The sequence below is a fragment of the Sturnira hondurensis genome, unplaced genomic scaffold (assembly GCF_014824575.4).
Source record: "Sturnira hondurensis isolate 20B ecotype Veracruz unplaced genomic scaffold, ASM1482457v3 Scaffold0002016, whole genome shotgun sequence".
Taxonomy (NCBI): domain Eukaryota; kingdom Metazoa; phylum Chordata; class Mammalia; order Chiroptera; family Phyllostomidae; genus Sturnira; species Sturnira hondurensis.
The window spans coordinates 109,541-122,518 of NW_028074647.1; positions in this window are offsets into that span (position 1 = coordinate 109,541).

Below are 12,978 nucleotides of genomic sequence, written 5' to 3' on the forward strand. Positions count from 1 at the left end.
CTGGGCTGCTTTCTTTCTCCAAGTTCCAAGTTTGGAATATTGGTTAATTGATGCTTCCACAGACCTCCTCCAAATCCTAGGCATATCAGTATATGAGCAGATCCATTCCCCTACAGTATTTTATAGCTATACATTTTGAGTCTTTAATTTCCTGGTCTGCTACCTTATCACAGGTCCTCTCTGCCCACTTGGCTGCCCATCTCAGCCCCTTCTACTGCTCTGGATGAATGTTTCCTTAACTTTTTTCTTAGTTGAACTTCCATGTAGTTTGATATTCTGACAGTTCTGGTTCTTTATTGTTTTTACATTGGTTGTTGTCCTTCTTTTGGTTGTGCAAGAAAGCAAAGTGTCTCTACCTATGCCTCTGTCTTGGCCAGAGCTCCCTGAAAAAATGGTAGTTTATTGATTAGCTCATATTTTAGTGGCTTGTGTTATCACTTTTACATGTGATAGCAAGTGAAGGCGAAATCTTGAATTTTCAATGAGTTACACCCTAAAAGAGGAAAATAATTTTTTGATAGCTTTATCCTCTCTGTGTTAGGGAATTACATTCACAAAATACATTTGGTTGATGTGTGAGGCTGTTTGCAAGTCACTCATTGACTCTACACATTCCTGAACACTAGAGGAGTATTTCTGGCTATTTGTCATGACTGAATGATATAAACACACGTCCCATTGATTCTGTCTAATGGAGAAGAATGTAGCATTTACTCCATACATTTCCCCTTTTAACACTTTCCATTGTAGCATCTTCCTGATGTGGTGGGGCTTGTAAATTGCTTTCTGCTACTGCCACTGCTTTCAGAGTAAATACACAGACCAGAGCATTTAATCTATTGGCTAAGAGCTGTTTCTGCATGTTGAAGTCATCAAAGGTTTTAACTAAAGCTTTTGAGCTACATCTGTTGAAGTTCTCCCCATGGGATTCACTCTGGGCCCTTTATGCTCTGGTCTAAATGTACCTTTATAGCCTTACCTCTGTTCTTGCCAGTGTAAACAATTTACTGTTCTCCACATAATTTTCACCTGTTCCTATTTCTGCATATTTGCTCCTGTTGTACCCCTTCCTTACCCTGCACACTTGAGAAGCCCTTCTGGCCACATCTGTTTGCTAAAAGTATATCCTTCTGTATTAATTAAATAGTGTTCCCTGAAAATTCACATCTGCCTGGAGCCTCAGAATGTGGCCTTATTTGTAAATAAGTTCTTTGTAGATATAATTAGTTAAGATTAGGTGTTCGTACGAGAAGTCATTGACAACACAGTGTCAAAGACACATGGAGGAGAATGGCATGTGAAGACATAGGCAGAGATTGGAGTCTGTAGCTACAAGCCAAGGCACAGCAAGGATTGCTGGCAACCACCAGAAGCTAGAAACAGGCAAGGAAAAATGCATCCCTGGAGACTTCAGAGGGAGGATGGCCCTGCTAATGCCTTGAATTTGGACTTCTACCCTCTAGAAGTGTACAAGAATAAATTTCTGTTGTTTTAAATGATCCAGTTTGTGGTAATTAACAAATAACTGTGGCAGCCCTTGGAAACTAATGCACCATTTTTCAAGGTCCAGCTCAATTATGACATCTCCCCAGTTCTCCTCAAGTAGATGTTTCTCAATTTTCTTGGTCTCTGTAGCACTGCTACTGTAGAAAGATCATAAACTTTGGTGCCAGAGACATTTCGACTTTAATCGTGGCCAGGTGTAGACTGAATTTTATCATCTACACAATGGGGATAATAACAAATACTTAATAGGGCTGTTGTGTCAATATACAGGGTAACGCCTGCTTCAGTGTGGTTGCTAGGGTAATAATATAAGTGTAATAATTTATAGTTTTAATTTGAACATTTTGACCTAAAATGTTCAAATGACCTAAAATGTCATATGGTGTGCTTGAGTATGTATTGTTATGTTACAGAATTATATGTTTATGATTTTGTTATAAAAGATTTTGTAATAGAAAGGGGGAATTATTTGTGCTAGACCCTGTATATGACTCTCCCTTCCCCTCTAAATTGAGCCAGTCATTATGCCCCATATTGCCTGAATTCAGATTAAGATCACTTGTTCTGCTATCCCTTGTTCAGGTGCAGGAGAGAGCATGGATAGGTCTGCATTCAGCTTGGTATACTCTAAGAGAGAAAGCGGTACCTACCAATGGTAGAGAGAAGCAATGTTCAAGGAGTCAAACTTTCCAAATTGAGGGTATCAGGAGTCCAGTTTTCTATTGTGGGAGTTCTATGAATAAGTTTCTTTTTTTTAATTTTTAAAAAATTTTTTGTTTAATTCTTGTTCAAGTACAGTTTTCTGTCAATAAGTTTCTAAATTGAGTTATAAGGGAACTAGGGGATGTCTGTTTTTAGCCCCTGAATTCCAGAGTTGTAAAACTCGGGATGAATTTTCCCTCAATGGCTAAGTATATGACAGGAATTTGGGGGATGTTAGAGCCCTCTATTGTATGTACAGCTCCTGTACACATCCCTGGAATATCCTTGCACTTGGCCACATGTTATGATAAGGCCAAAAGCCCACCCCCTGACATTCTGGTCTCTCTTCCTCTGGGACATCTCAAAGTCCTCATTATCCTTTGAAGATTCCTCTGTTATTGTTTATTTCCCCCCCCTGGAACCTTCACTGCCAGACCACAAATCGGGGGCTCAGTGTGTATACCCTGTTCTGAGGTCTCTTTGGCTATCTAGACCCTCAGTTCCGACCCTCACCAGTCTGTTTTTAATGGTCAGTAGTAACATCATCCCATTACTTTAGTTCATTATCTCCTTTTCCAGGTATACCATCAGAATTATTTGAGAGCCTCTTTGTTAAATCCCACTGGAGTGTTTCTAGGCATTCATTTTACTCTGGTTAGCATGACAGACTTAATAAATACAAATGCCTGCCCCCTCTGTCTAGATAAGCCATTGTATTCATTTACTAGATCTGTCATAACAAAATACCACAGACAGAGTGACTTGAACAACAGACACTTATTTCTTCACAATTCTGGAAGCAAGACGTTCAAGATCAAAATGTCAACAGGGCTGGTTTCATTCTGAGGCCTTTTTTCTTCTGGCTTTCAGATGGCTGTTTTCTCCCAATATCTTCATGTGGTCTTCTGTCTGTGTGAGTGTATGTCTGTGTCCAGAGCTACTCTTCTTATAAGGACACTAGTCTTTTGTATTGAGCCTCACCCTTATGACCTCAGTTTCTCTGAGTTACCACTCTAAAGGCTTTATTTCCAGATACAGTCACATCCTGAGGTACTTGGGGTTAGGACTTCAATATATGAATTTTGGGTACACAGAGGTCAGCTCTTAACAGCCCTGTAGTTGCTGTATGATCAGGATCAAACAGCTTTGAGGTCACTGTGTGATGAATTTGTTGTTTATTCCTGGTTCCTGAAATATAGCATCTTCTAAGGGTTGAGATATTAAGCCCATAGTTTATAGAGAGAAATTACTCAAGCACAATTCACAGGTCTTTTTTATCAGGAGAAGCAAATGAGTCAAAGTTAACACTTGCTGAACACCTACAATGTGCCAAGCACTATAATGGAATTTTATATTTATTTCTCACAGTCTCTCAGCAAAATAGATATTTTTCAGATGTGAAAATTAAAACTGAGAGAGGCTAAAGTGGTTTGCTCAAGGGCACAAAATTAGTAAGTACTAGAGTTGAGATTTGAATATAAATCTGTCTGATTGTAAAACCATGCCCTTTCCACAGGCATTTCTTATCTGGAATTGAAAAACCAGTTTTTATAAAATTTCAAGCTGTTGCATTAAAATGGAAGAGAATATACCTTTATACCTTTGTAAAAGAGTTTCTAAATGTTCACAATTACCATTTATTCATATTTCCATTTATCATATACCCATATATTCTTTCTAGGATTGCTTCACTTGCTGCTTCTGTTTAAAGCTTGTCATGCAAATTGCACAATGAAGAATTAGGAAAGGGTGACATCAAAGTGGTTAATTATCAATTGAAAAAAGAATTGGGGGTGATGGTATAGAGAGTCTTTTGAGCCATGCTGGTGTAATGAAGTGATTCAGATTTTTCTTAGGGCATCTGCAATCAAGTTTCAGTTTGCTTTGTCACAAAACATTGGCTTGCAGTACCAAAAATCGTCTGTTTGTATGCATTGTTCTCATGCAGTTTTGTTCCCAGACTCTGAAAGTAGTCAGAAATTATACAGGGAAAGTCAGAAGCATCCAGTTCTCTGTACATTGTCTGTGATTGGGACATATTTTGTGCTACTATTTCTACCAGTGAATAAGTTCAGCTCCTAATAATGAATTTTTCCCAGAGGAATCAGTGTTCAAATGACAGAAAAAAATACATTTCAAAGAATTGAAAGGCTAGTTGAAAATGATAATGGGGTGGGGAGCGGGCAGGGTTGGGAACATAAGACAGAAACCTGTACTTGAACAAGAATTAAATAAAAAATTAAATTAAAAAAAAGAAAAGAAAATGATAATGGCAATAATAGCAATGCTTTCTACTGTTGAGAATTCTTTACACTTTACATGGACCTTCTATCTTTCATTTGATTTTCACAAAGCATATGAAGTGATCTGTCAAGGATTGTTATGTCTATTGGTACTTTCCAGATGTGGAAGCTGGTGTTTAAAGAGGTTAAATGGAGGCAGAACAAACTCCTAAGTCTTTTGATCACTCCTGACTCCCTTACTAAATTCTGAGTTCATTCACTTTCAGCTGTTGAACATTCTGTCCTCTTGGTAAAATGTACAATTTAAATTTGGGAAATGAATAATTACCTACTAGTTTCCAATGTCCAGTGGATGCCAATCAAGATATAGTGGCACTTTTCTCCCTAGGCTGTGTGAAGGAGAACAGGTTGGTGAATTTAGTCCATAGCTCAATCTTCCATATATACTTTCCTCTCATTGTTAATTACTCATAACAAATAGCCACCAGTTATTGAACATTAGCCACATCAAGTGCTGTCTTTGCATTATTTCTAATCCTTATAAGAATTCTGCAACAGAGATATTGCCATACCCACCTCACAAATGAGGAAACTGAGTCTTGAAGCTGTTAAGTAATGTTCCCAAGATTACACAGATAGTAAGTGGCAGAGCTAGAGCTTGAAATCATCCAATCTGCCACTAGACCATTTGTTTTAATCACTATGCCTCTTTAACTTGGAAAGAGTTTGTCCTAAGGAAATAGATTAATTGGAAATAAATAATAATTCTAGAAAAATACAGTGGAATGTGTACCCGGAATATGAATTTGTCAACTTGCCTACATCATCTAATTAGCGAATAGTCTCCTACAGTCAGATGAAAAGTGTATGGTATAAGCAGGCTTCTATGGAGGTAGCCCATAGGCTACCCTGGGAGTGTATAGAGGGTGCCTTCTTTGCTTTTATTGGGTTGGCCAAAATGTCAGTTACATTTTCTCCCTAAAATAAAAGGCACATTTAAAAAATTTTTTTCACCAATATCTTTATTGATTTGGATATTTTGAGTATGTTGGCTATCTCCTGCTATTGGCTTCTAGTGGGTAGAGGCCAGGGCTGCTTCTTAACATCTTTCAAAGCATAACAGGTACACAGCAAAAAATTATTTGCCAAAATGTCAATAGTACCAAGAAACTTTGTAAACCACTTTTGACATGTTCGATCAGTCATGGCACCTTCTCCATACACTGCACAGATCTTTTTGTGTGTGTTTCAGTTTCATGTTTGCCTTTCCTGAAATAATAAAGCATAATATGGCAAAAAGTTGTGTATTTTCTTCCATCTTCAATATTAAAATAGCTGCACAAAAATTCACCAGTTTTCATTTTTTAAATGCCTGTTGATATGACAGCCTTCACCTAACAAAATTGTCACAGACTAACAAAATGGTTTTGAATGAAGTTAAAGACAATTAAGCACCACTAGAGCTGTCTTATGGAAAAAATGTAACAGACTTATTGGCCACCCCAATACAAAATTATTTCTGACTTCCTGTATCTGTAACCCTCTGAACCCTGTTTCCATATACCTATTATTTTAATTCATGAATAATCACTTAATTGAAGACATACTCACCAATATAAGTCTTGGTTCCTAATTGCTCTCCTGATGAAGGGTTAACCACTTCTGTTGGCAAATGATATTAATAAGCATAATAATAAAGAGCCCAGGGCAGGTAGCTTCTTTTTACTAAGGATTGTCCTCTCAGTTCATGGAGCTGGCAGAGTCCTGAACAAAACTGCCTTCCTTCATACTCCACTGCCTCTATGATTTGTAGATATCCGACTGCCTCTTCTGTTGCTATCTATGATTTGCTCATCACACAAGGTGCTGGAGGCCAGCATCTATGCTGAAAGAGCAGAGGAGCAGGCCTTCAGACACAAAGCATCCTAGTGACTCCACATGCATTTAGGATATAGAACAATGCCTGTGAAGAGACTCAGTGCATGTCCCACGGACTCCTGTGCAGCAGTGAGAAACATTATTTTGTATATAAAGACATAGGAAATGAAAGCCCAGGCCGTATATTACACTGCAGGTCCATCATGGGACTGCCTTTCTAATGATAGCAGTAACCTTTTCCTATGCTGTTCCTTAAGGGTGCACTCTGACTTCTCAGTGTGGGCTACCAGTGCACATTTAACGCCTCAGCTCTCCCACCACCAGCAGAAACAGAATCCTTAGAGTAATGGTGACCAACAGCTTTTCTAGGAGGTAAACTGGGGAAAAGAAAACTGTGTATGGGATAAATAGTAGGCACTTCAATGTATAGGACCAGAAGGAAGGACAGAAAGAGGTATGCATGTCCAAAATGAAAAAGGTTTTCTTAATCCCATGCTAGTGGTAGAGTGGTGGGAGATGTTTGTTCTTAAAATGCTACATTACCGCTTTCCTGAATAGAAAAATACTAGTGAGAAAATTGCCACTGCTCTTCAGTCACTAAAAAATGTAGTGTCTAAGCATATTTGAGAAGCAGCGACATAGAAGCTGCATTTTAATCTTTTATCCTGAAATTAGCCTGCTGGCTCTAAGATGCAGCCTATGCTCTGCCAGCAGCTCAGGAGTGCTTTAGAGGATTTGCAAGCTGGAAGGGCCCTTGGAGATGGTCCAGTCTAGTGGCTCCAAAAGTTTTCATCACCAAGGGCACCTTAAATTAATTTCTCCCTGCATTTCCTGTTATGGAATATCTGGCTTGCTAAACAAATTACATTTATCACATAATAATTTCTTTTCCCATAGCTTTTTGCTCAGAGCCATTGATATTTGCCCATGAGAGCATCTGGTCAGCATGAAATAATCAATGTGACCATAGTAAGCTGATATAATTCCTTCCCAAAACAAACAGACTGTGTGGTAGAGTTAGCCTGGGGTCTGATAGATCTCAGGGATCCTTACAATCTACTTTAGGCTTACTGAAATGTTAAAAAAATAGCCCATAGATTCCCATCATGACCTTCTTGTAATCCTGTGGAGAGCATTAATCTTCTTTTCCTATAAGGTACTGATGAGGAGGCTAAGATACCTTTTTAAAGATTTTATTTATTTATTTTTAGAGAAAGAGGAAGAGAGGGAGAAAGAGAGAGAGAGAAACATCAATTGGTTTGCCTCTCACACATGCCCCCAACTGGAGACCGGGCTGCAAACCAGACAAATGCCCCAACCGGGAATCGAACCAGAGACACTTCTCTTTGCAGGATGATGCTCAACCAACTGAGCCATGTCCGTCAGGGCTGGAGACTAAGTGAGATTGAGTAACCAAAGAGATAGGCCCAAGATTACACAGCACTTTAATGACTAGGAGGACCAGAACTCATATCTGAGTCTCAATTCTCTTCTTCTAACATACTCAATTTTCATGTGCTTTAAGTCTGAGAGCTCCATATTGTCTTGTACTCTTTGGTGACAAGGACTTTTTAATGAGCAGATAGGAAGGAGAAAACAGCAAATAGCATTCAGAGAACTTTGAGGATGGCAGTTTTTGGTACAGACCTTTTGAATAACAGAGGGCATCAAGGAAGCTGGAAAGATAGTGTTATTTTGTGGAAAGGGCACAATCTTAGCAGTGAGAAATAATGTGCATTCAACGCATGGTTCTGCCACTTAGTGGCTACATTACCCTGGGTCAGTTCCTTATTACTCTGAATCTATGATACATGTAAGCACTCCATAAATATTTGTTTGCTGGATTCATAGAATAGGCACAATGATGCTTACCTCATGGGATTATGTATGGACTGAATGAGATTATGTAAGTGGAGTTGCTGTAATGTGTCTAACATATAGGAGATGCGAAAAATAAAAATCTATCATAGATTCATTAAATAACCTATAAAATAATATTAATAGGCAACATTCTCCATTCTGAATTTATATCTAGCCAGTCTCCTTTCCATGAATTATTTCAGGCATCTCCTTATAGAATATCTCAGGTATTATTGCTCTTTGAAAGATTCACTTAGGCAGCAAAATAGTGTCCATGTTATTTTCTAATACTTTATCCCTTAGGGCTGAAAATGCAATGAGTTATTCTCAGTAGTGAAATTCACCCTTCTATCTTGCTTTCATCTCTTTTACAGTGATGATCTTTGATAAAATGATTGGAATTTGAATAAGAATACCCTTGGACGGCTCATTCTGTCATTCTAGACAGTCATAGTGAAGTTCCACGTAGCTTTTTGGTTTTTCCTTCTTTTAACACAATGCCATTACCCATGTGGGACACATCCATTGGCCATTCCTAGTTAATGATATTTTTGACAGATCTTCCCAAAAGGTGAGATAACAGAGCTTCAGGAGTACATACTTGATATTTTCTTCATTGAAAATAATAGTTGAGAGCCCTGGCAAGCTCATGCTCTCTTAGGTTTAGTGACATGTTGAGACATGGGCTTAATTGTAAGACATACTGTCATACATATAGGATGCTATTCACATTGACTAGAATGAGTTGTGCACAGCCTACAAGACTGGATGGCCATAATCTATATATTCCACATTGAAGCTTGCAGGAGGCCTCTGCAGACCTTCATCACTGGCCATGAGTTGTGGGAGTGAGGCAGGAACTCTCTTATGCACTTCTCTGTAGCCTAGTTTGATGCTCAGGAGAGGAACAGGTTTCCCAGGCTGTGATCAGCAGTCCCCTCCTCTGGCCCCTATGGTGATAATAATAATAATAATAATAATAATAATAATAATACATAGAGTGATTCTTTTTAAAGTATATTTTTTAAAGATTTTATTTATTTATTTTTAGAGAGAGGGGAAGGAAAGGAGAAAGAGAGTGAGAGAAACATCAATGTATGGTTGCCTCTCGTACACCCCTTACTGGAAACCTGGCCAGCAACCCAGGCATGTGCCTTGACTGGGAATTTAACTGGTGAATCTTTGGTTTGCAGGCCAGTGCTCATCCACTGAGTCACACCAGCCAGGCCCATAGTATGATTCTTATGGAAGGTTTAGAGTCAAGTCAGTAGGAGGGAACAGATGAGGTTTTCTTCCTTGTGCCTTGGAATTTTAGGTAGAGTTGATGTAAATTTCATGAGCAAAGTAGAATCTTGGCTTGTCTAATGCTTAGAGAAACTAACTTCATCAGGCTCAGACAAAACTTTTCAATCTTGTAAATGGCCTAGAGCAATCTCGAAGATGAAAAGTTATATGTTGAGTGGCAAAACAAGCAAAATGCTTGAAGAGCACAATGTACAACAACCCAGTATAATGAGAATTTTCCCAGTTTTGTCTTTCTTTCAATATTGAGAGGTTTTTTCTTTGTGAACTAAGAATATGAAAAATATCTTTAAGTCTACTTAAGAATGGATTCTTAATTAAGTATCTAGAGATTTGTTGTGTGAGATAAAATTCTAAGAAGTTTCTTTCTATGGACAGGAAGAATGAGCTCTGTAGCAAGCCAACAGAAAGGTGAATTTTTTCTTGTTGGCTTTTCTTAGGAAGCCAGTGGATGAGAAAAGCACCAAAGAGGATATTGCCTTATTGTTCAAAAGACCAGGGACCCAGAGCTGTGGCTATCTCCAAGCTGTCCCTCTCTCTAACAAATTGTCCTGTAGATATGTGTGTATGTTAAAAAACATACTCCAGCCTTAGCTATTTGGGGGCTGTGCTTCCAAATGAAGATGATACTCTGTGATTCTCCACTCAGGTAAGTATTTTGCTACAGAGGAAGGAATGTGCAGGAGTGGGACCATGGGCTTGGGGGCCTAAGCTCTGACATTTATTACATACATTCCCTCAGTCAAATACTTTACTTTCTCAGTTTGCTTGCCTAAGAAATGGAGAGAGTGGTAATACCAATTTCCAAAGCTTCTTCCATTGATCAAATGAGGTATTCCAAGTAAAAATTCTTCTCACCATGCCAGGTATAATAGTAAGTTGCTCACTAAAACATAGATGAACCCTGGCTGGTATGGCTCAATTAATTGGTGCGTCATCCCATACACCAAAAAGTTGGGGGTTTGATTCCCCATCAGGGCACATATCTAGGTTGTAGGTTGTGGGTTCAATACCTGGTTTGGGGCACGTATGAGAGGCAACCAGTCGATGTTTCTTTTCCACATCTCTCTATGTTTATCTGTCTATCTATCTCCCAAATCAATAAACATCTTAAAAGGAAAAAAATAGATGATAATGACAGTGTTTTGTTGAATAAGATCTGTCTGGGCTTGTAGACTGTTTTTTTTAAGATGATTTGAATGAGAAGTTCTTATCTTTTGGGCCAGTGAGTCTTATCAGGGAATAATGGACACAGGCCTACAGATGTCAGATTTAAGCTCTGTCTGCTGTTCATTTAGAATGAGGCATCAATTTCCAGGGACTCCTGGTGGAACATGGCTTCAGTATATACACAGTAGTGGAGAGAGGGCTTAGACACGTATAGATTAGCAGCAGTGCCACTTTTTCAGAGGAATGTGAGGCCATGGGTATGACCCAATCTGGCCCCATTGTATTTGGGAGCAGGGACCTTCCACTTGAATGCCATCATGTGAGGTCTGAGGGCTTTTTGTACAACACTGGGGATTTTCAATTTGTGAAATCTGGAGCAACATCTCTGATTTCTTGACTTTAGCAGATGAATACAGGGAGAGATCATTTAAATTAGATCCTGCCCTGGGTCAGTTGACCTGTGGCTTCCATAAATAAATTTTCACTAGCAGCTTTCGCAATGTCAACAGGATGTCAGGCTAGGTCCAGAGTCATTATTTCATGGCACTGTGTCAGCCAAGCCTGAAAATCTTAGGGCAAATAAAAGTTTTATTTTTTAGGAACTGGCTTTAAATACCAGCCATTCTTCCCCAAGCCCTTTAAAAGGAAAGTAAAACTAAAATGACACTTAAACCCAACCATTCCAAGACTGGGAAACCTCAGCAAATGCCTATGAAGACCTAATGAACAAGCTTCTCCTCTGATCTTGTCTGGCCTTCACCTTTCTCTGCACCCCAGCCCACATGAGGAGCAGGGTAGAAAAGACTGCATTGTGTTCTGCATAAGAAACTTACCTAAGCATCTAGGTTTAGGGCCTCATTTGTAATTAGACAGTTTCTTGGAAGTACATCAAGCTCAGTCTCAAATCAGAACATCTCTTGGGGGAGAAATCTGTATTTAGATGTTTCATTTAAAAATTCATCATTGAATAGCACAGTATTTTGTTGCAATTCCTACTTGATGCAGTCCAAATTCTCCCTAATTTTTTTATTACAATGATGTCATTAATAATGGATGGAATGGAGGAGGTGAGAATGTGCCAGAGGCTCAGCAGCAAACGGAGGGCAGGACAGGCAGGTAAGTCAGTGCTCTTTAGGACTGCAGAATCCATTACATCTTAGACCAAGGGCTTGCCACCCTGCCTCCCTTTTCTGGATGCCTGTAATTTGCATCCTAGAACTGCTATGATTTGGCCCAGAGAAATGTCTTTTTAAGTAGTGGGCAGAAAATGAACTACTGAAAAGTTATTTGGCAAGAAGATTAAGTTTCCCCGAAAGTTGGGAAAAGGAGTTTTTGTGTTCGTACTGACAGCCTACCTTTCCTCTTCTCACCTTCTCTCCTTTTCATTCCATTCATCCCACCACTGACAATACCTTTTTCAAAGTCATCAGTGACTTCCTGTATTGCTCAGGAAAATGTTCTTCTCTTTCCACCTCTCATTCGATCTCTTAGCAGCGTCTACTAGTACACTGCCCTCTTTTCTTGGTTTACTTGATATCACAGTCTTCTGCTTCTCATTCCTCCCTGGATACTTCCTTTCAGGCTCCTTTACAGGCTTGTTCCCATCTAACCAATCTCTCAATGATAGGTTTCCTTTGATGTTCTATGAAGTTGACTTCCGTATTTCCTTTTTCATTTGTAATTTGTTCCCAAAATGTGTTGTGTAAAATATTCTCTCTAAAGCAGAATACTGAAGTGGGTTTAACTGTGAAGAACATTGATTGTTTACTGGCTTTCTCTTTTTCTCCTTGGCCTTTGATTTCTCATTTCTAGGTCATTCACCTAGAGTTACACTTTCAGAAAATATTAACAGATTATCTGCACTGTGTCAGACACAGTGCCAGCTGCTATAGGGATTGTGAGCTAGGGGATAGCCAATTGCACTATTGCAATGAACTATTGAATGAACACACATTTCCCTGCCAGTCTATACAATCACTATCTTATGTGATTGTATAGACTGGCAGGGAAATGTGTGTTCATTCATGCAATCATTAATAAGTACCTAGCTGTATACAACTATTCAGCAGATTTTAACTGAGAGCCTACAATGTACCAAGTGCTATGCCACACACGAGGGACACTCTGTGGACCAGAGCACAGCCCCTGCTCCTATGCAGACTATGGTTTACTTAGAGAGTCTGAAGGTCATCATAAAGGCAATGTTACGTGTCCAACAGGGATGGTTCAGGTCCCAAGATGAGCATAAATGAAGGTCTCACTTTCAGACCATTTGTGTGTTTTGTATTATTATAAGTTTTATTGAAAATATTGGTAT